This window comes from Thamnophis sirtalis, unplaced genomic scaffold, assembly GCF_051295495.1.
Source record: "Thamnophis sirtalis isolate CommonGarterSnake01/CBP01778 unplaced genomic scaffold, rThaSir2_p1.2 scaffold_11, whole genome shotgun sequence".
Classification (NCBI taxonomy): Eukaryota; Metazoa; Chordata; class Lepidosauria; order Squamata; family Natricidae; genus Thamnophis; species Thamnophis sirtalis.
Genome location: NW_028261391.1, coordinates 66,253,924 through 66,276,276, shown reverse-complemented (window position 1 = coordinate 66,276,276; position 22,353 = coordinate 66,253,924). Strand labels below are relative to the sequence as shown.

Below are 22,353 nucleotides of genomic sequence, written 5' to 3'. Positions count from 1 at the left end.
CCTGCCCTTTGAGGTGAGATTGGATCCAATATGGGTTAATTTCGCCGCTCACTTCTTTTGCTTAAGGATCTAATTTGGCTTTAAAAAAAATTTCTTTGGGCAATCTTTCGCAAAATAGAAAAAAATACCTCACCAGATGGACTCACTTTCTCTTTTCACTTCCTTCCTTCCGGAGCCGTCCCAACTTCATTAGCCTGGGGGCTGCCTGTTTACCGCTGGCTTGAAGCTCTTCCCTTGGGTCGATCAGAGACTTTCCGATGTCCCTGAGACCAGCAAGGCTTCATCTTCCTGATCACCGTCTCTACGGGACGGTTTAGGTCTCAATGGACCGTCCTGCGGCAAAAGTGTCAACGGCGGTCTCGGAGTATTGAGACCGCACATTGTGTCATCACGGTGTTGGCTCCTCCTTCTCCTCCTGAATTATGGGTTTTTTTTCCTTTTATTTGCTAATTTGGTTCATACAATTAACTACTGAATGTCTTTGCTTTGACTTAGCGTGATATGTGAACACAGCCACTATGATTTGTAAACCATGGTTGATGGATAGTTTGATCAACATTTTTGCAGTTGGAAGGATACATTTTTTAAAAAGTTATTATTCTGTTATTGATGTCTAAAGTGGATTAGGTAGTTACATGAAAAATTCTAATGGACTTAGATGATTAATTTTATATTTATTATATTTTCTTATCACCCTATCCTTACAAATCAAGATAGAAATGTACATATATTGTGATGCTTGATTTTACTAAACTACAATGTTAACATTAAAATATTTTCTGTACTACATTTCAAATGATGGATGCACAGCATGCATAAAATAATATATTTCACTATAATTTCTACATGGAGCTCAGTGAAGAATAATGGAATGGGATAATCACTCAAACATTTGTTTTTTAAAAAATATAGGTTTACACATTTAGGAATGTATACTTTCATGTGTAGAAAATAAATTCTGAATTTTTTTTTAAAAAAAACAGTAGTAAAAGCAAATACAAATTAAATTCAAAAAGAAAAACTTATAAACAAAAAAGAAAAACTGCACAGAAAAAGAAAAAAAGGAAAAAAAGGAAAGTAGTAGAGGAAATAAAAAGAAAAATATGTTGAGAAGGGACTTCTAGTTTTCCTTACAATAGGCAAAAACAAACTGATAACTTACCACCAACCATAAAGTTATAAGCTAACATTTCTTCTTCCTATATAACCATTCCCTTCTATCTGTAAAATCTTAAATTATCACCTTTTTAGTCCTGGTATCATCAAAAACTCTGTAAAGGAAGTGTGTGTGTGTGTGTGTGTGTGTGTGTGTGTGTGTGTGTGTGTGTCTTGTTTTAACCTTGATCAAATATCAACTTTGTAATTTTCTTTTATGTCTAACAATCTTGATCTTTAATTTGTTCAGATGCTGTCTTATTCCCACTCAAAGACCTCGTTAGCGCTTTAAAAGAGCTCTTTTGTAAATTCAGTGTAAGTCTTTATGCAGTGTTACTTTGTCTTTGGTACTTCCCCTTTGATTTTCCAAACCTTTGTGTATCCAGTAAAAAGTCCTTATCACAGTAGTTCACTTGATTCTTCTCTATTTTTTTAATCCACAATTTTTCCTATCATTATTATTTCCAATTTGAATGCCCTACGTATTGTGTAATCCATACATTTATTCCTTATTTCTGATTCTATTTCCCCATCAAGCAACTTTTGTTTCACATCTATCATTCCTTTATTAACATCTTTTAGATATAATCTACCCACAGAAGCAGACTTTCTTATGGATATTGATGATATTGTAGCAACTAATTTCTGGACCCATTCTTTAAAGATATTTAATATTTCAAGTGTTCTAGTATTTTGTGTAATTTGGTAAATGCAAATTCTAAAGTGAAGGGGAATGAGCTTTGGAGACTGGGTGAAGAGTTGCAGCCTAGGGAACAGTTTTGACCGGCAAGATAGGGATGAATTATACTTTCAGATTTGCAAGATTCTTTTAATGTAGCTTTACAATAATGTAGAGTTAGCTTATCTGGTCATTTCTTTTGGTCTACCTAGTAATAGTAAGGCCCTTATGTTGAAGTACAAAACAAAAACTATATAAATTTCTTCTGCAGTACAATTGACTGATAACAACAAACAAGAAACCTTAATGCTGAATCATATATTTGTCAAATATTTACAAGGGTTTTCAAAAGGATCCTGCAAGAACAAAACATATGGATTTCTTTTTTAAGGCTTTGCCCTCTATATTGGTTTTTTGAAAACCACTTCCTTCCAAAGAATAAGAAATGCATTTCTTGCATGATATATTATTAAAATACCAAAATCAGAAATAAGTTAACATAATAAATTTTCTAATGAAGAATTAAGAATAAAAATAACATTTAATTGATCAATATTAATAAAAGAGCCGAGGTGGCACAGTGGTTAGGGTGCAGTACTGCAGACCACTTCAGCTGACTGCTATCTGCAGTTCGGCGGTTCAAATCTCACCGGCTTAAGGTTGACTCAGCCTTCCATCCTTCCGAGGTGGGTGAAATGAGGACCCAGACTGTGGGGGTGATATGCTGACTCTGTAAACCGCTTAGAGAGGGCTGAAAGCCCTATGAAGCGGTATATAAGTCTAACTGCTATTGCTATTGCTATAATTTATACATTATTGCTATTTATCTTGTATTTAATTTTATTCTCTAAAAATTGCTTTTAACTGTAATATTAAATTCTAAATGGATCCAAAGATAGAGTGTCTAAGTATAGTACAACAGTCTAATTATTAGTTTATTCCGTGGATTTTAAGATCTGGTATTGTTTGTTGTCTTGGACTTTTTCTGCCAATATTTCTAAAGCAAGAATAAATAATAAGAATAATAGCAATAGCAGTTAGCAGTTAGACTTATATACCGCTTCATAGGGCTTTCAGCCCTCTCTAAGCGGTTTACAGAGTCAGCATATCGCCCCCACAGTCTGGGTCCTCATTTCACCCACCTCGGAAGGATGGAAGGCTGAGTCAACCCTGAGCCGGTGAGATTAGAACCACTGAACTGCAGATAACAGTCCGCTGAAGTGGCCTGCAGTACTGCACCCTAACCACTGCGCCACCTCGGCTCTATACATTTTCCATAAAAGTCTAATTTGTGTCAATACTGAAATTATGAGTGCAGTTTATGACTGAAGATTGGTTTGCAAAGCAAAAAGTACTAGTGTAATAGTAATGACTTATGAAGCTTATCTAATTTAATTGTTACGGTACGTCTTTAAAGTCTTACAAAGGAAGCAATGTTAAGAAAGGAGGTTTTATAATTTATATATTTGAATTACATTCTATCAAAAAAATCCATTTCAAATAAATGGAAGAATCCAGGTTATAATAGAATCTTTTATGGACAGAAGTCAACATAAAAAAGAGAGAGAATAGTCTGAGATATTGATCTTTTCCCACCACAGAAAACTTATTAAGACTGAATTGCTCCTGCCTCTATTAAGATCTGGTTGAAAGCCCAGTACATCACAGAATACAATTGAGATAATCTTGAGATTTCAGTTATCTCAGCTGGGGTGAAAGTTATTTAGCTGCTTCATCAGCTTCTTTATCATTAAAGATGCAGGGCACATTGTTAACTATAGGATGAATTGCATATGGTGTACATTAACTATGTACGATAATACGGAGATCCATTTACTGGCTCACTTGTTCCTGTCTTTCAAATTGCATGTATGTTAAACATGGGTGATTAAAAACATTTCTGAAGGGCTTCTATTTTTTTATTTATAGATTAAAAAAAGATAGATGAATAATCATAAAGGGAACACAGATCAATTTGCTGACTTTGCTGTAGTTACATAAATGTAGCTTTACAATTACTCTTGGCATCAAATCGAAATTGATTTTTCAAAAATCGCATTTCTCCTTTTCTGCATGGAACGTTACGCTATATTGGAGATGCAGAGATAAAACAGTAAAACATGCAACCAATTACACACTAAAAGCCAACCCAGCATTTTTCAAAACATTTTTATAAAAATCAATTACTTCCTGTTGCTTAATATTTGGTTAGATTACATTTGTAAGTCTAACTATTGTAGTGTAAAGTAGATAAGGGCTGCACTAGCTAATTTTGTGTCTTAAAAATTATAGAACATACTGGTATATATCACCATGAATAAATATTAATTTGATTTGAAATTGAAGCATTTCACAGCAGGTTTACCTAGCCATCAAGTTCACCCTTCTTATATTTTGTTTCGGTCTCATTCTTACTTCCAGGAAGGAAGAAATGATTATCTAGATGGCCAACGGGAAAACTCAAGGGTCCAATCAATGACCTATCTTCCTCCTACTTCATTTCAATTGAGTAACGTGTAAGGAAATTTGACTCATACAGAATAGAGATGGGTAATGGGGGGGAATGCTGTTCTGCTATCATACTTTCTCACCTACTGGGAGAAGGGAATCTAGGAGCTGGAAGGCAGGAGTTACTACAAATCCAAAGGAATGTGCTGCAAATACTTTCAAAAGCTGAGCCAAAACGGTTAGTGTTCACTTAGTTTAAAGTTACGATGGACCTCCACATGGGTATGAATGACCCAGTTCTGATGTTCTGATGGCCATTCCAACCATAGTCATGTGTTCTGACCCTCCCCTCCTCCGTCCAGGAACGAAAGCCAAAAGCAAATGTAAATAAGAATCCTTTTAATCAGTCCAGACTCTCGTTGGCTGCAAGCCCAAAATAAACAAAGAGATAAGCACTCTGGCAGGAAGTACTCCAAACCTAGGCAATGCAAACAAACTCTCCCAGCAAAGCACTTCTCCAAGTTGGTTTCTCTGAGTCGTGAACATTGACTTCTGCAAAAGGGCGTGGCACAAGCAGTCTCTTTTATAATCAGGAGAGGCTCTTAATCAGCATCAGCTAAATGTAATCATCTCCTACAATTACTCAATTGTTCTTGCCGCCGACTAGCCCTTCGACAGCGTGCATCCCAAAACAACTCACAAGTGTTTTCCTGAACACTCCCTCTGATCCAAGGCTCTGCCGCCACCTGGTGGCCAACCAGTCTCTCCTCGCCCTGCTCAGAGTCAGCACCCTGTCCAGGGTCCTGCACCTCCTCCAGGGCCGACTCATAAGACCCCTCGCTGTTGGAGTCTGGCAGCAGCTCCAACGGCTCCTGCCGGGCCACAACAGTCATGTGACTACATATCAGACACTCAGCAGCTTGCATTTATGGCTGTTTTTACCATGCTGTGGTTTTTGCGTTTTTTTTTTCTGAAAAATGGCATTTACAACCATGGCTGTGGTTTTACAACAGCAGCATTTGCTTAATGACTGCAGAAAAAGGTTATAAAATCAGGTCTGTCACATGGCGACCCATTTTAGGACTATTACAACCAGAGGTGGGTTCCTACCAGTTCACACCTATTCGGTAGAAGCGGTTCGTCAAATCTACCGAACCGGTTAGAAGAGGTTCCACCAGTGGACCCGGAAAGCAGGCCACACCTACAGAAGAGGTTCCAAAAAAATTTGAAACCCACCACTGCCACACACACACACAGAGAGACACACAGACACACACAGATTGACACAGAGAGAGAGAGAGAAAGGAAGGAAGAAATAAATAAAGAAAGAAAGAAAAAAGAAAGAAAGAGTGAGAGATGAAAGATAAAAAGAAAAAAGGGACAGAGAGACAACAGGAAGGAGAGAGAGAGAGAAAGAGAAAGAGAAAGAAAACACATGGCCGGCAAGCCACTCCCACAAAGGAGGCCACGCCCACAGAGTAGGTTCCCAAAAAATTTGAAACCCACCACTGATCAAACTGCACTGGCATTATATTCCATGACAGCAGTTGAATATACAAATGAGTGACTTGTAGGAAAGAAGTAGTAACATTTGGGGACAATGAATAAGTGAGAACTGCAATGATAGTATATGAAGAAAATCAATCTCTATTAAAAAAAACACAGGAGGTTAAGGTGCAGAAGTGATTCCTTAAGTTAGGATTCATTCAATTAGTTCCAACAAATACTGAATATACAATACATTTAAGTTTGTGTTTATACAACTAAAATTATAATTATTTTTAATTTAATTTAAGAAAGTTTGTACCAACATTAAACTCTACTTGTTTTATGATTCTGAATGTTGTCTGAGTCATAAGTTTATATTAGACTTCTTTTACAACCTAGCTACTCTCTGACATATTAGTTTTAGTAATATTTAGATTTTCATAGTATTTTGTTTGTATGTGTTTAGGTTTTCTTATAATATTATCCTTTTAATATTTGTAAGCTGTACAGAGTTACTCTGTGGTAACATGGATGATTAATACACTTAATAAAATAAATAAATAAATTTGATTCTGACAAAACGATTACGTCAAATGACTTCAGATTAATATTATTCTTTTTTTTAAAAAAAACCCTATTTTCTGTCACTTTTAAAACACTTTTTCAAGCTTCTTTTTAACAATCCCATTAGACATTTTTCTAAACAGCTAACCAGCTTTACAAGCACCTCAAGCAAACTGTGAAGCAGCAGTATTGGTACAGTTGCCAATACCGCACAACAATTTTTATGGTCAAAAAATGAGATTTTATACAAGTCCAGAACTGCACGAAACCATGAGCAATCTTTTCTTATTAACACCTTAATAACTTTGCTGGCCCTATATCCCTGGAATGAGATATATAAAGTAAAGGGCTAATGTGATATATATATATTGGGTAGTACATGAGCATGAAATAAAATGCGGGGCGGGGGGATTAGCAGGCAATCTGAAACATCTTGATGATCCTGAAGTGGGTATAGTTGTTTTCCCTTGGATTGAAGGGATATCATTCGGGTGTAATAAATGTCATTTTTGTGGCAGATGGCACTAATTGGGAGGCAGGTAAACAGAAAACACCACTGCTAATTTAGAAAACAAATTTACAATTAGGAAAGTTGTTTAGGTCTTCTGGGAGATAGCAGGGAGTTGGGACCAAGCAATAGTCAACGCCTCAATGAACGAGGTGGGGTTTTTTGTCACTTCTAAAGAAGCAGATGATGCGGCCCAGAAATAGGTTCCTACCAGTTAGCACCTATTCGGTAGAACCGGTTCGTCAAATCTACCGAACCGGTTAGAAGAGGTTCCACCAGTGGACCCGGAAAGCAGGCCACACCTACAGAAGAGGTTCCAAAGTTTTTTGAAACCCACCACTGGTCCTTGGATATGATTATTCTACACTATCATGCTCCTATTTATAAAACTCAGTGCCTCTGTGAAAGGTAAGGATGACTACTGCGTTTGTGGTGCAATCAGAACATTGCGTGTGTTGAAGTTGTTTTAACGCAAACCAAAGATGCCCTTTAAAAAACAAGTTTACATCCTATTCTTATGCATGCCAGTGCTGTGTGTGAGGTAATTTAAGGTGGTTCTGACAAGTGTCGTCGGCATCTTCATATCCGGTCACATGGGCAGCAAGCCACTCCCATCCAGTCACATGGGCGGCAAGCCACTCCCACAGAGGAAGCCACACCCACAGAGTAGGTTCGAACAATTTTTGAAACCCACCACTGCTATATACTACCCCATAGTGCTTTACAGCGCTCCCTCAGTTTGCCATGTAAAAATTATTTGCATATTCCCCCCTCCAACAATCTGGGTCCTCATTTTATCGACTTCGGAAGATGGAAGGCTGGTCAAGGTTTCCCTGCAATACTTCACTTTAAACATTGCACCACCACAGCTGTTACATAGTAGAAGCCACTGAAGTGGCTTTGTGTTTTTGAGCTTGGTGATTCCAGGGACATTCACTCTCAAGGCTGAGCAAGGGTCTACTCATCTATTTAGAGTCTGTCAGCAATTTGAGGCTTCCAGTAACTCCTGCCTGAGGAGAAAGTATAGCTATGGGCTATGAACACTTTTTATAGATAAATCTTATATGACAATTGTGACATTTTCTGGATCAGGCAGCCCTGTTCAGAGTCTCTTGCAGAAGAAAATGTGGCATTATAAATTACAGTGAATTACCACATCCCCAAATATATTTTTCAAGGAGAAATGTACTGTCAGATCAGCCATGAAACATTTAGATTCAAAGTAATATACTAATTCAGATACTAATGGGTAGTAGTAATCCTCAGATGCATGAACCTGTAGGAATATGCACCATTCAAGAATTTTAAATAAACATAGCAATAGCAGTAGCAGTTAGACTTATATACCGCTTCATAGGGCTTTCAGCCCTCTCTAAGCGGTTTACAGAGTCAGCATATCGCCCCCACAGTCTGGGTCCTCATTTCACCCACCTCGGAAGGATGGAAGGCTGAGTCAACCTTGAGCCGGTGAGATTTGAACTGCTGAACTGCAGATAGCAGTCAGCTGAAGTGGCCTGCATTACTGCACCCTAACCACTGCGCCACCTCTACATTGGAAATGTAGTACGCTCATTTTTAAAAATCCTTGTGTCGTTATTTGTTGTGCGACTGTCAGCCCTGGAGGCCATTTTTTTTCTTTTGGATCTTCAGGACTGCCACTTCCCACACTTAGTCTGTGGGAAACTGGGAGGGGGGGTTGCATGTAGTTGGTAGACATATTTAGCCATAACAACATTCTTTTCTCTGAGAGTCAAGGACGTTCAGCCTGCACCTGGAGTGGCGTGTCTGGGAGGCATCCCCAATTGGGACCGTGGATTGATTGGACCATGTGATAGACATGTGGGTGCAGGGAAAGAGACTTCGACTTTCCTTTGGGTAGGGAACACCTGGGAGCTTTCAGATTCAAGTTTTTTCCAGATGTGCCAATATGACATCTCTAATAAAATGGAACTGCTGGCCTCAGAGTCTTCCTTGGTTGGTGTTGTTACTTGGAACCCTGACAGTGACATTTTAGATAAAGACATTTTAGAAAAAAAGTTTTCACATCCTTTTAGGTTTGAATATTTAGGTATCTGTGCTGCAAAATGTGAACCACATATATCACCAGTACTAATACAAAAAGGAAGCTTAAATGAATAATTTATAGTGACATTGATGTATATTTCATTTACTTGATAAACAAAAACATTCAATATATGATGTGCCATTGTTTCCACAATTTCAGTAAATTCAAATAAAAAGATAACTAGAGCCAGTTGTATAAACACTTAGTTAAAAAGGCAAGGCTGACTTGGTTCAACCCTGCCTTATAGGTAACTAAAAAACTATGACGCTATTTCAGCGAATTCTCACTATTTTATTATTTATCTATTTGTTCATTTGTATCATGCCATTTATTATTTTTATAAATAACTCAAAGTGGTGAACAGATTCAACACACATTCCTCTTCCTATTTTCCCCACAACCACTCTGTTAGGTAAGGTGAAGCCAGAGGTGGGTTCCTACCAGTTCGCGCCAGTTCGGTAGAACTGGTTCATCAAATCTACTGAACTGGTTAGAAGAGGTCCCACCAGTGGACCTGGAAAGCAGGCCACACCTATAGAAGAGGTTCCAAAATTTTTTGAAACCCATCTATCTCTCTCTCTCTCTCTCTCTCTCTCTCTCTCTCACACACACACACACACACACACACACACAGAAAGAGAAAGAAAGGAAGAAAGGAAGAAAGGAAGAAAGAAAAAAAGAAAAAAGAAAAAAAAAGAAAAAAGAAAAAAGAAAAAAAAAGAAAAAAGAAAAAAAAGAAAAAAAGAAAGAAAAACTGAGAGAGAAAGAAAAAAAGGAAAAAGGGATAGAGAGACAAAAGGAAGGAGAGAGAGAGAGAGAGAGAGAGAGAGAGAGAGAGAGAGAGAGAGAGAGAGAGAGAGAGAGAGAACACATGGCCGGCAAGCCACTCCCACCAGGTCACATGGCCAGCAAGCCACTCCCACAAAGGAGGCCACCCCCACAGAGTAGGTTCGAAAATTTTTTGAAACCCACCACTGGGTGAAGCTGAAAGAGAGCAACTGGCCCAAAGTCACCCAGCGGGTTTCATAACTAAGGTGGGACTTGAACTCACTGACTTTTGATTTTTATACAGATTCTGCCCGCTCAAAATAAATTTTAGATAAAAATAAATAAACAGGCAATTTATGCCTATTGATCAGGAAAGTGTAAAAAACATTTCTGAAGTTGTTAGGTTCCATCAAGCCACATTTGAAAGATGGTATCTTAAAACAGAGACGATTTGAGACATTGGTGAAAGTTTGCAAGACTGCCTGTATCATTAAAATCACCCTGGAAGTCACAAAAACCCCAGAACAAACATCCCTGGATCTGTAAGCACTTTTTTGTTTTGCCTAAAGTCAGTATTCGTGATTTTACCAACAGAAAAGTACTAACTAGACAAAAATGGGTTTCATAGGACTGCATCCTTCTAGAAACTACTGCTCATTTCAACTTTGCAAAATGGCATCTAAATAATGCTCCAGACTTCTGAAGCAATGTTGCATGGACAGATGAGTAAAAACAGAGCTTTTCAGGTCCCATGGATATTGTATCTAGTAGGAACAGGGCCGGATTTAGATGAAAAGAGGCCCTAGGCTATTCCACTTATGAGGCCCTTTCACCTCCCATTTTTAAGTTTGCAAATTGCATGAGAGACAATAAAATACATCATTACTGTGATATATATCAATATATATATCAATATATATAGTTGGCTTCCCGACGGAGGGCGGCTCTGCTCTGCGGCAAAGGCAGCAAGGCCAGCCGCCTCCCCTGCTGTGCTCAGCTGCCCGGCTCGGCCCCCTCACCCTCACCTGCCTGGCCGCTGGTGGGCTCCGTGTCAATGGGGCGGCTACTGGGAGCGGCCGCGCCTCTAGCCCGACTGCCGGTGCGGGGATCGTGGGCGGGCTCCCCAACTGCCGCGGCGTTGGAACGATCTTAACCAACACATTTTTATGTTTGTTTATTAGTCATATGCGTAGAATTTCTCCTTATTTTCGGTTCAGTGTTTTAGTCTTCACTGTTTTTAGAATAGTGTAATTTTAATTTTGCTAACAATTTGAATGTAGGCCCCTCTTGATCTTGAGGCCCTAGGCTGAAGCCTAGTTAGCATAGAGAAAAATCTGGCCCTGAGTAGGAACCAAAAACTATGTTTCACCATAAGAATCTTATATCGAGGTAAGAACAGGAGTAATAATGTCATGGATTAGGGGTGCTGTGTTCTTCAAGGCCCAAACAACTTTTCAACATGCATTATGCATGGGATCAGAGAATTTTACTCAAAAATATTTGCTGAAGTGGAAGTGGGTCATGCAGCAAGACAAAGATCTCAAGCATACAAACAAATCTATAAGACAATAACAAATTTTCTGGAATGGTCAAATCGAAGTCCAGAGCTAAGCATCACATATATGTTGCGACAGGAATGAAAGCAAGCACTTTGTGCTAGAAAATCCCCCCCCCCAATGTTTTTGATTTAAAACATTTGCCATAGAGGAATGGAGCAAATTTTCTATACAACTATATGAGAGGCTGATCACCAATAATAGAAAAGTTGGTTGCTGTTAATATAAACTAATTATCAAATTTTAGGAAATTATCACTTTTTCACACGAGCACATTATTTTTGAAATAAAAAAGAAACAAAAACCAATGTTAGTATTTTGTCACTGATAACATTTAGCAGTTTAAAATATGCAAAAATTAAATAAATCTGAAAAGGATTAATACTTTTCACAGCACTGTATATTAAGTGTGATGATTCAACCTTTCTTCCTCTTCATTAATACATTAATAGTAACAAAACTAGTTTCATACACTTCACCTTCTATAAACAGCAAACGCACACACTACCACACATTTTAAAATGTAAGAAACACACATTTTTAAATGTGATTATGTAAACTTCAAAATTGCTAAATTGGCTTGGTGGAAGAAAAAGCCAAAATTTACCGTATTTTTTGGACTATAAGATGCATTCCCCCCACAAAAATGTGGATTGAAATGTCTCTGTGTCTTATAGAGCAAATACGGGCCTGTTTTTGGTCTCCCGAACTTTTTGGGTGTCCCATTTTAGCCCTTCCCGGTGTTCAGATGCACTACGCAGGCCAAAAATAGAACCCGTGGAGGCAAAAAACTATTTTTTCTTGTTTTCCTCATCTAAATCTAGGTGCATCTTATGGTCCAGTGCATCTTATAGTCCGAAAAATATGTTACCTTTCAAGTCTATCTTATGGAATATTTTGATACCTGACTGATTTGGAAGAAAAGCACCATTGTCCTTTGAAATATAAATGAAAAATGGACAGCTGGCTATTCACCTGTGAGCTATTTCCATATTATCAGCTCAGGACAGGAGGCTGTAGAATAGTGAAATTAAATGACAACAGCACTGTTTCTTCATGTAGATTCCAGATGATTCTTTCTAACCAACAATTAACTTCTGATATTATAAACCAGAAATTTGTTATTTGGGATCAAAATTTTGATCAAGTTGGCTTTTTTCCCAGCAGTTACTAATTGCAGAGGGTAACAACTTTTAGAAAGTTACTGTATTTGAGGAATTTAAAGAAAAGATTTGCAAACTAGATTGCACTTTTATAAAAAAAATGGTTTGACAGAATATATGCCTCTGGAGCTTAGATTTGCATAACCAACCTGTTTTGGTACAAATGTACATGTCTATGTATATGCACGTATATGTAATTGTACCTTACATATACCTTTGGACATTTAAGATTCATATATAAATACTGTAGGGATCTCTACAAGTAGAAAATCACATGTTTCACTGCAGATATAAAGCAACATTTTAAAGTTATAATACAAGACGGAATTTACATTAAACATTACTACAGATTTACAATGATACTTTGATGATCAGTAAACTCTCGACAGTGGAGTCATCTTACTGTTTTGATGCAGTTTCTTAATATACAAAAATAACAATCAATTTCACAATAGTTATGTCACTGTTTGAAGTCAATTCTTTTGGAATATATCCTCTATCTTACCTCTCTCTCTCTCTGTCTCTGTCTCTGTCTCTGTCTCTGTCTCTGTCTCTCTCTCTCTCTCTCTCTCCATCCATCCATCCATCCATCCATCCATCCATCCATCCATCATCTGCTGGTCTTGTTGTATTCGGGTCTTTTCCCGTGTAAGATTGAGATTGTCTTGGCAACGTTTCCGTGAAGTGTCAGTCGCCATCTTCAGGCTGGCAGTGAGACCTCGCCGAAACGTTGCCAAGACAATCTCAATATTATACGGGAAAAGACCCGAATACAACAAGACCAGCATACCTACACCCGTGAAAATCTACGAATACATACATACATACATACATACATACATACATACATACATACATACATACATACATGAAATTTACAATAAATTTTAATTTTGGATTAGCATATCTGTTATGAACTTCAATGAAATTGGAATCTCTCTCGCTCTACAGCCTAGAATTGTGTACTAATACAATAATTTTACAATTGATAACATGGAAATCTAATTTTGCTATTGACATTTTTCTAACAGATGCTAAGAGCATCATTTATGGTGTCATTAGAGAAGCATTTTCAGTTTATTACATTAAAGAACACAAAATAAGAAGCCAGCTAGTTTGATCACAGAACAAAAACAAAACATTGAAAATCTGAACTGAGATGGTACCATGATACTCTGCCTGTATAATGATAGAGAAATAAAAGTTGTAGCATTTTTGAATTTCTATACAGTACTGCATATGCATTATTATGCTACATAAAGCAGCTGAGAACTGATTCAGAACCAGTATGGTGAAGTGTTGTGCACCATGCTACATAACTAAACCTAACAATGACCTACAAAATTTCCCCAGAAATGTAGCAATAACAGCACCAAGATTCAAGTAAATATAATGGAATCGTACAGTTGGAAAGGACCTCAGAGCACATTTAGTCCAAATTATTTCAGCCTTAAAATAATGATTTCAGCCTTTAAATAAACATGTTGCAAACCTCCAAGGGCTTCATTATAAGATTTCCAAAGTCTAAGAATAATATATCTGAAAAATGTGAACAGTTCTGCTGGATGTACATCTACTTGAGAATGCAGTGGTAGTAAAATAAGTGTGTTGATATGCATGTACAAACATTTACATGCATTCCTGCAGTTACACAAATAATGTTCTACTCTTAAACCAGCTGCTTTTACACATATTTTTCAGCAGGCAAGGTACACAGAAAACATAGCATTATCATCTATGACAAATACAGCTACCAATTTTTCTACAAATAAGTATCAGCAGAAAGCTTGTATAAAGAGAACTGTACTTGGTGTAGTATAATTTAGGTAGCAACTAGCAACGTGTACTACAGCTAGCCTGAATATGCTTCCAGCATTGCTTCAAGGTTTCATTTTATTAACAGAAACAGAAATCTTATGCTCTCATTTACAATATACACAGAGGACTACATGTAAACTCAAATCTAACACCATAGATACAAGGAGAAACTCCAAAATATCCATCTGCATAGACAGCATTAAGCTTACAACTTTTACCATCTAAGCCTAAAAGGAGCATTTTTCTTATAGTCTTAGGCCAATGTTTGTGTTCTCTATCTTAAGATTCCACATAAAACCATTAGGACTGCTACTTCATCTTACAGTATTAAGTAAATATAGTGTGCTCACAACTTCAAAGTAAAGTCTTTTTATAAATCAGTGCTGATCGCCAATCCGAAAGGAGTCCTAAAGAAAATAATGCAGATTATAATTCAAAATGTCAGTATTGTGAAGATGCTGTAATATAACATTTACTGCAATGAAATCACCCAAATGGGACCAAATATGTAAGAGATACCTACATCAGTGGTGGGTTTCAAAAATTATTCGAACCTACTCTGTGGGTGTGGCCTCCTTTGTGGGAATGGCTTGCCGCCCATGTGACCGGATGGGAGTGGCCTGCCGCCCATGTGACCGGATATGAAGATGCCGACGACACTTGTCAGAACCACCTTAAATTACCTCACACACAGCACTGGCCTGCATAAGAATAGGATGTAAACTTGTTTTTTTTAAGAGGCATCTTTGGTTTGCGTTAAAACAACTTCAACACACGCAATGTTCTGATTGCACCACAAACGCAATAGTCATCCTTACCTTTCACAGAGGCACTGAGGTTTTTTTTTTTTTGTCACAAGTCTTTTTTATTTCCATTTCATTCTATACAATCACATGTTTACTGTGCAACCGAGGCATATAACATTGGGTAATAAACACAGCCCTCACTTTTATAGAAAATGCCCCCTACAGTACAAACCCAATATACCGCCTTAACCCACCATACACCCTCTTTCATCCCCCTCCAACTTTCATTCTTCCTTTTCTCATACCCCTCTACACCTACTTCCCCTCCCCCTCTATCTAACCCTAACCCTATCACTCCCTCTCTTAATCCATTCCCTCCCTTCCTTCTCCACCTCCTCTCTATCACCCTCTCTACTCTCCTTCTTCTTTCACTCAGCTACTCCCTTCGGTATACTTCTATTACCTTCCAATATATTCAGTTTGTTCTGTTTTGACACTAACATTAAAAAACCACAGTATACAAGTGCAATCATGCTTTAAAATTTAACACATATTATATTTCCCCCCTCCCCCCTCCCCCTAGATCCCCGCCTCCCTTCCCTCCCCCCGACTTCCCAGAGCCCATACATGGTATAACTGAGGCACTGAGTTTTATAAATATGAGCATGATAGTGTAGAATAATCCTATCCAAGGACCAGTGGTGGGTTTCAAAAAATGTTGGAACCTCTTCTGTAGGTGTGGCCTGCTTTCCGGGTCCACTGGTGGAACCTCTTCTAACCGGTTCGGTAGATTTGACGAACCGGTTCTACCGAATAGGTGCGAACTGGTAGGAACCCACCTCTGACCTACATATATGCAATATATGCTTGCACAACCAAAATTTCTGCACTAGCACTTGTACTGGATTTCAAAATATTTATTAAAGCATCACAGTTTTATGGACGACACATTATCTGGATTTAACAGAATTTTTTGTCAACCAAGAATTTTGCAAGGATTGTTCTTAAAGTCTTCCACGCATACTTCCACGGAGACCTCAGTAAGCTTTCTATTAAACTTGGAGGAAAGCATATAAATGTGGCTGTAATTTACTGTCCTAATATTACTTGGTAGTCTCTGTATACAATGAGTGCATGCATTGTTATTATGAAAATGTAGGAAAGGAAAATTCAGATCATCATAGTTTTGGAATGTATTGTAATTTACTCTTAAATTGACACAGTGGATGGTATGAAATTGGAAACAGATTTACATGCATTTAATTCTACACCAAAGACTATGTGCTTTTCCATATATACTATGTATGACTGCATGCAAATATGCAAACTTCATACAAGCTATTTCTTATAACTGCTATATTTAATACAACCAGATTAGCTCCATTTTATTTCTAGCACCTTTCTCCCGACTTGGAACTGGACCAGATTTTTCTTCCCTCAGAATAGATCCCACTTGATAAAAAAGAGAAAACATATAGAGTATCAAAATGAGGGACATTCTAAAAACAGAAATTCCAGGCCCAGATGTGATACTAAGTTGGCAACTATCTGAATTTTAAGTAGCATAAAACTGGTACGAGTTACTTTTACCATCCCTTTTAAAATATAATTAAATAAATACAGTAAGGACAAAATTTGCCTCAATATTATGAGTGTTTTAGTATTATTATCTGAAACAAAAAACAGGAAGAAACGTTATGATTGCTTGCATGTATACTTTAAATATGTAACATTCAAACCAGAGGTGGGTTCCTACCAGTTCGCACCTATTCGGTAGAACCGGTTCGTCAAATCTACCGAACCGGTTAGAAGAGGTTCCACCAGTGGACCCGAAAAGCAGGCCACACCTACAGAAGAGGTTCCAAAAATTTTTGAAACCCGCCACTGGTCCTTGGATATGATTATTCTACACTATCATGCTCCTATTTATAAAACTCAGTGCCTCTGTGAAAGGTAAGGATGACTACTGCGTTTGTGGTGCAATCAGAACATTGCGTGTGTTGAAGTTGTTTTAACGCAAACCAAAGATGCCTTTTAAAAAACAAGTTTACATCCTATTCTTATGCATGCCAGTGCTGTGTGTGAGGTAATTTAAGGTGGTTCTGACAAGTGTCGTCGGCATCTTCATGTCCGGTCACAGGGGCGGCAAGCCACTCCCATCTGGTCACATGGGTGGCAAGCCACTCCCACAAAGGAGGCCACACCCACAGAGTAGATTCGAACAATTTTTGAAACCCACCACTGGTTCAAACTCCTCATAGATTCAGACCAAAAAGATGTCGTTTTATACAATTCTACATTTGGGACTTTTATGCACACTTTTACAACTGTGCACAGATATGTAGGAGAATATGCATCTCCCCCCCCCCAAGCCTGATTTGGAGTTGGAAAATAACCATTATTAACAGTTTTATACGAAAGGCTATCAATAGTAGGTGTATTTTGCCTCTTGTAAGTTTTGGGGGGAATGAGTAGCTCTGCTGCAATTTCTTTATTGTATTTTTAAAGTATTACATCATCTCATATTTTAAAATTATACCCAGGATTCACCCAAACACTAAATTCAAGCTATGAAAAGCCTCGTCCAATAGCTCCTAAAGTATTCATTGTTATCGTTTCCATAATTAAATTCACAATTTTGTAACTAGAATAAACAGAGGGATGGTTTTAATCAACTTGCTATACTTGTTCTAGCATAATCAACAAAATATTCTGATTCATAAATTATGAGCAATCTTTTCTTGCATTTTTCTATTTATCATTTTCAAATACAGTTTTGCATGAAGATGGATTAAAGAAACCCAATTCAATAAAAATGTTTGCATTTATTTCCTGTTCTCGTTTTTCAGATAGGGATTATTCCTTTTTTTTTTTTTTAACATTTTCAATGTACGAATTTATTTCCACGATATTCAAATCAAGACCCATTTCCACTACAGGGATGAATATAAATTGAATTTAAAAAATGATCAGCAAATTCAATATAAGCCCATGTCATATTATGGAAACATGTACCTTTTCAAGGCAATACATCACTGGGATTTATTACTGGTATTTTTTTGTTTTTTTAGAAAAATCATATATGAGAAAAGTAAGGAGGCAAATGTACCAAATTATTTCCAAGGTCAATATTCACTTGATTTGAGTTTATATAACCCTATTTCCTAATATAATATTTAAATATTTCATATGTAAATATATAGTTTCTGACTCTTCAAGAATTCCTTCTGCACGTAAGACTGACCACGACGTGGGTAACTGCATCCTGTAACTGAGAAAGAACTCTGTCAATCTTCCTCCATAACCCATTAACTTAATATTTTTCAACTTCATGCATCAGCATCCTTTGTTAGCACTTCCATTGCTAAGAGGGAAAGGGGAAAATGCAATATACTTAGCACCTAGACCACCAGAGAGATTTGCAAAGTTTAATGAACTAGCACTAAACCACGAAGATAATTTTCTCCTTGAATGATAAAAGAATTTTTCCTGAAAGTTTCAAATGACAATATAAAAGTTTCTTTGTAATGTATGAAATAGCTTATTTGCTGAAATACACAGGATTAATTTTCCTACACCTCCTAATTATTCTAAAATCTACTCCAAGGATTAGCAACCTTCGGCCAAAGGCTGGATGTGCCTCACCATCCATAGTCCTCAAAAATTTTATCAACCTGCACAACAGAAGTTAAGAACAATTGCCCATTCAGGTTGCTCTTATGAGTGTTCGCTGCCTCCTTGGACAGTCACTTTAGTCTTCTGACCCCCCCCCCTTCTCCGTCCAGGAACGAAGCCGAAACCAACGTCAATGAGAAGGTTTCTTTTAATCAGTCCAGACTCTCGTTGGCTGAAAGCCACATAAACAAAGAGATAAGCACTCTGGCAGCAAGTCCTACAAACCTTGGCAGCAATGCAAACAAACTCTGGCAGCAATCCAGCCTGCCAAGTTTGTTTCTTGTTAGTCCTTAACGTTGACTTCTCTTAATCGTGAACGTTGACTTCTGCAGAAGGGCGTGGCACAAGCAGTCTCTTTTATAATCAGGAGAGGATCTTAATAAGCATCAGCTGAGCGTAATCATCTCCTATAATTACGCAGTTGTTCTTGCCGCCGAGTAGCCTTTCGACGGCATGCATCCCGAAACAACTCACAGGTGTTTTCTGGATCACTCCCTCTTGTCTCCTCCCCACTGATCCAAGGCTCCGGCGCCACCTGGTGGCCAACCAGTCTCTCCTCACCCTGCTCGGAGTCAGCACCCTGTCCAGGGTCCTCCACCTCCTCCAGGGCCGACTCATAAGACCCCTCACTGTCAGAGTCTGGCGGCAGCTCCAACGGCTCTTACCGGGCCACACCACTTTAGTGATTGGCTTTACCACCTTTCTCAATACGGGCAGAACAAAACTCCCGCAACCAGTGCCAGTGGGCTTAAGAGTAAACTCTGAGCCTGAGGAGGGGGAGGAAATAGCAATTGCGGTGGGGTGCCCTATCCTGGGTGAAAGAAGATTGTCAGTTCTTAGCTTAGATTGTGTCTTCATCTCCCCCAATACAGCTGCAAAGTTTGCAAAGAGGGAAGTAAAGTTTAGACACCACATATTAGACACAGAATGGTATGTCATGTAGAAGATGTCAGGAACATAGGATCACAAATATAGGTAGAATTTGCGGCTTCTTAAATATTGCTTATATATAAGGAAAAGGCTCCTGATGTTAAGACCTGTTCAAAAATGAGCACCGTATGGATATTGCAGATTCTCCATCTTTTACAGTTTTAAAGAAGAGCCTGGCAGTCATACTTAAGGATGGTTTAATTGAAGAGTTGCATTAGATAACTCTCATGATCATTTCTAACTAAACTATTCTATGACTTTGCAAAATTAGTTGTGGCGTTCTCTGAATCTTTTGAATATTCCAGGAATTGAGTTACAAAATCTGTAATCTAAAGAAAAATCTGTAATTACCTTAATTTATAGTGCTGCCCTAATTACCACTGAAATTTAAACATATTTTAAAAGAGGGAAAATACCATTTATATAGTTTCCTTTGAATAAAAGCATCAGAGATGCAGAAACTTATTTTTGTATGTATTATTTATAGGTAGAATAGTCCCTTTTTAAACACATTCTACAGAATTCACTGAACACTAATATCCCCAAGCTCTACTAAAATTATTCCTTTTAATACAGTAATTTTAGATTAGAGAAGGAATTGTTAACATTGCTAACAGATATTAAGCCTATGAGGGTGTTTACTTCTTCATGCATCTGTACCAAAGACAAAATTTAGCATGGACAAGATGCTGCAGGAAGAAATCACAATATAAAAAGTACTCAATGATGTAAATACTTCAGTTGGAAAGTTTAAGAACTGTCTACATGGTTTTAAACTTAAGACTATAATATACTGTATGGACATAATTTTTAATAATATACTTAAGGAAACAAATCAGAGATTCTTAAATCCTGGGTCATAACTTCCAAGTCAGAGGGAGGTATGATTTTAAAAAAAAACCAAACACCTGACCAGGCTAAATTGGATAATTTCAAAAGCTACTGTTGACGTGTTGTTTGTCCTGCACATACTAACATTCTGTGGTTGTAGTTTGAGAACCTATATGATATATAAATTAAATACTGATGAAATGTAATATATATATGTATGTATGTATGTATGTATGTATGTATGTATGTATGTATATATTTAGTGTCACAACCCCTGGTAAGCCCCAATTATGGGAGGAAGCTAACTGCTTCCATCATCTGTCCTTCGGCTCGTCACAAGAGTCCATCACGACAGAAACCCAATATTTTTACTGTTGCCTTTGTTATATTTGTGTTTTTTATTTGTGCTGATAAATAAACAAAGGGAGACCAGAATCCAGAATATTTATCAGCACAAATAAAAAACACAAATATAACAAAGGCAACAGTAAAAATATTGGGTTTCTGTCGTGATGGACTCTTGTGACGAGCCGATTGACAGATGATGGAAGCAGTTAGCTTCCTCCCATAATTGGGGCTTACCAGGGGTTGTGACACTAAATATATACCTTCTTACCTGGCTTCAGCTGATAAGGAGGAGACCTGTAGCATAATGGCTAAGACGTTTGCCTGGGGTGCAGTGCGGCATGAGTTCGAGTCCCAGTGGGGGTATGGCTGGCTGATGAGAGCTAAATAGCTTGAAGTGGATCTATACTGGTCTCCCTTTGTTTATTTATCAGCACAAATAAAAAACACATATGTATGTGTGTGTGTGTGTGTGTGTGTGTGTGTGTGTGTGTGTATATATATTTATATATATATATGTATGTATGTATGTATGTATATGTATATATGTGTGTGTATGTATGTGTGTGTGTATATATATATATATATGTATGTATGTATGTATGTATGTATATGTATATGTATATGTATATGTATATGTATATGTATATGTATATGTATATGTATATGTATATGTATATGTATATATGTATATATTTCTGTCTCTAACACTAAGGAAATCATTCATCTAAACTCACAAATATTTTTCATTTTAAAGGCATGTGCAAGTAAAAAATTTGAGAATGACTGACAGAGTATAAATAAAGATACATGTTTTTAAAAAGCAAAAAGGAAGAGGAAATATATTTTTGCCTGTGCTGTAAAACAACTGTTAGACACTGAAGTGCTCTGTATATTCAACTGGTATTTAACTAAATATGAAAGCTACATAACAAACAGAAGTTTGTTCTTGATCTTGGAAAGCATAACATATTTCATGGCTGCAAAAACAGTATTGAGCCGTTTCAACAGTCTTGTATATTTATTCATCTGGAACAAAACAGCAAATCTGAAAAAGTTATGTTATTTTCCAACTCACATACCACTGCGTATATCAATTTCATATTTTAAACACTAATATTAAAATATATTGCCCCAATCCAGATAACTCAACATTACAAAGAACTTCAGGATAAATTTTTAAAATAATTGACATCACAACGAATAAAATTATAGAAACAAAGACAATACCACCAATATGAGAAGAAGAATGTTCCATAATCAAGTATAACCCTCATTCATTAAGAAGAGAAATGAACAAAGGAAGCCACAATTAAACATACTAATCTTGCTGCTGAATGTAGATTATAATTTTTTACAACAATACTAGCTGACTGACTAAAGAAATATGTCCTGGATATTAGACATATCAACCAAAAAAGTTAAATTCCAAAGAGGAACTGCTATTATATAATAGTAGATTTATAATAAATGTAATAGAATGTATCAAGAAATGTAATAGGCCATATAAATAAAAAGAAAAAAAAACTATATTAATTTTTCTGGAGGTGAAAAAAAGCCTTTGATAATTTACAGTGGTCATTTCTAACATCTTGAACAAAATTAACTTTGGGA

General features: G+C 37.2%; 1 protein-coding gene across 3 annotated transcripts in view; it reads right to left on the bottom strand.

Moving 5' to 3' along the window:
* DOCK1 (dedicator of cytokinesis 1) overlaps positions 1 to 22,353 on the bottom strand; it is a 457,702-nt gene that overhangs the window by 205,268 nt on the left and 230,081 nt on the right. The window lies entirely within an intron of this gene.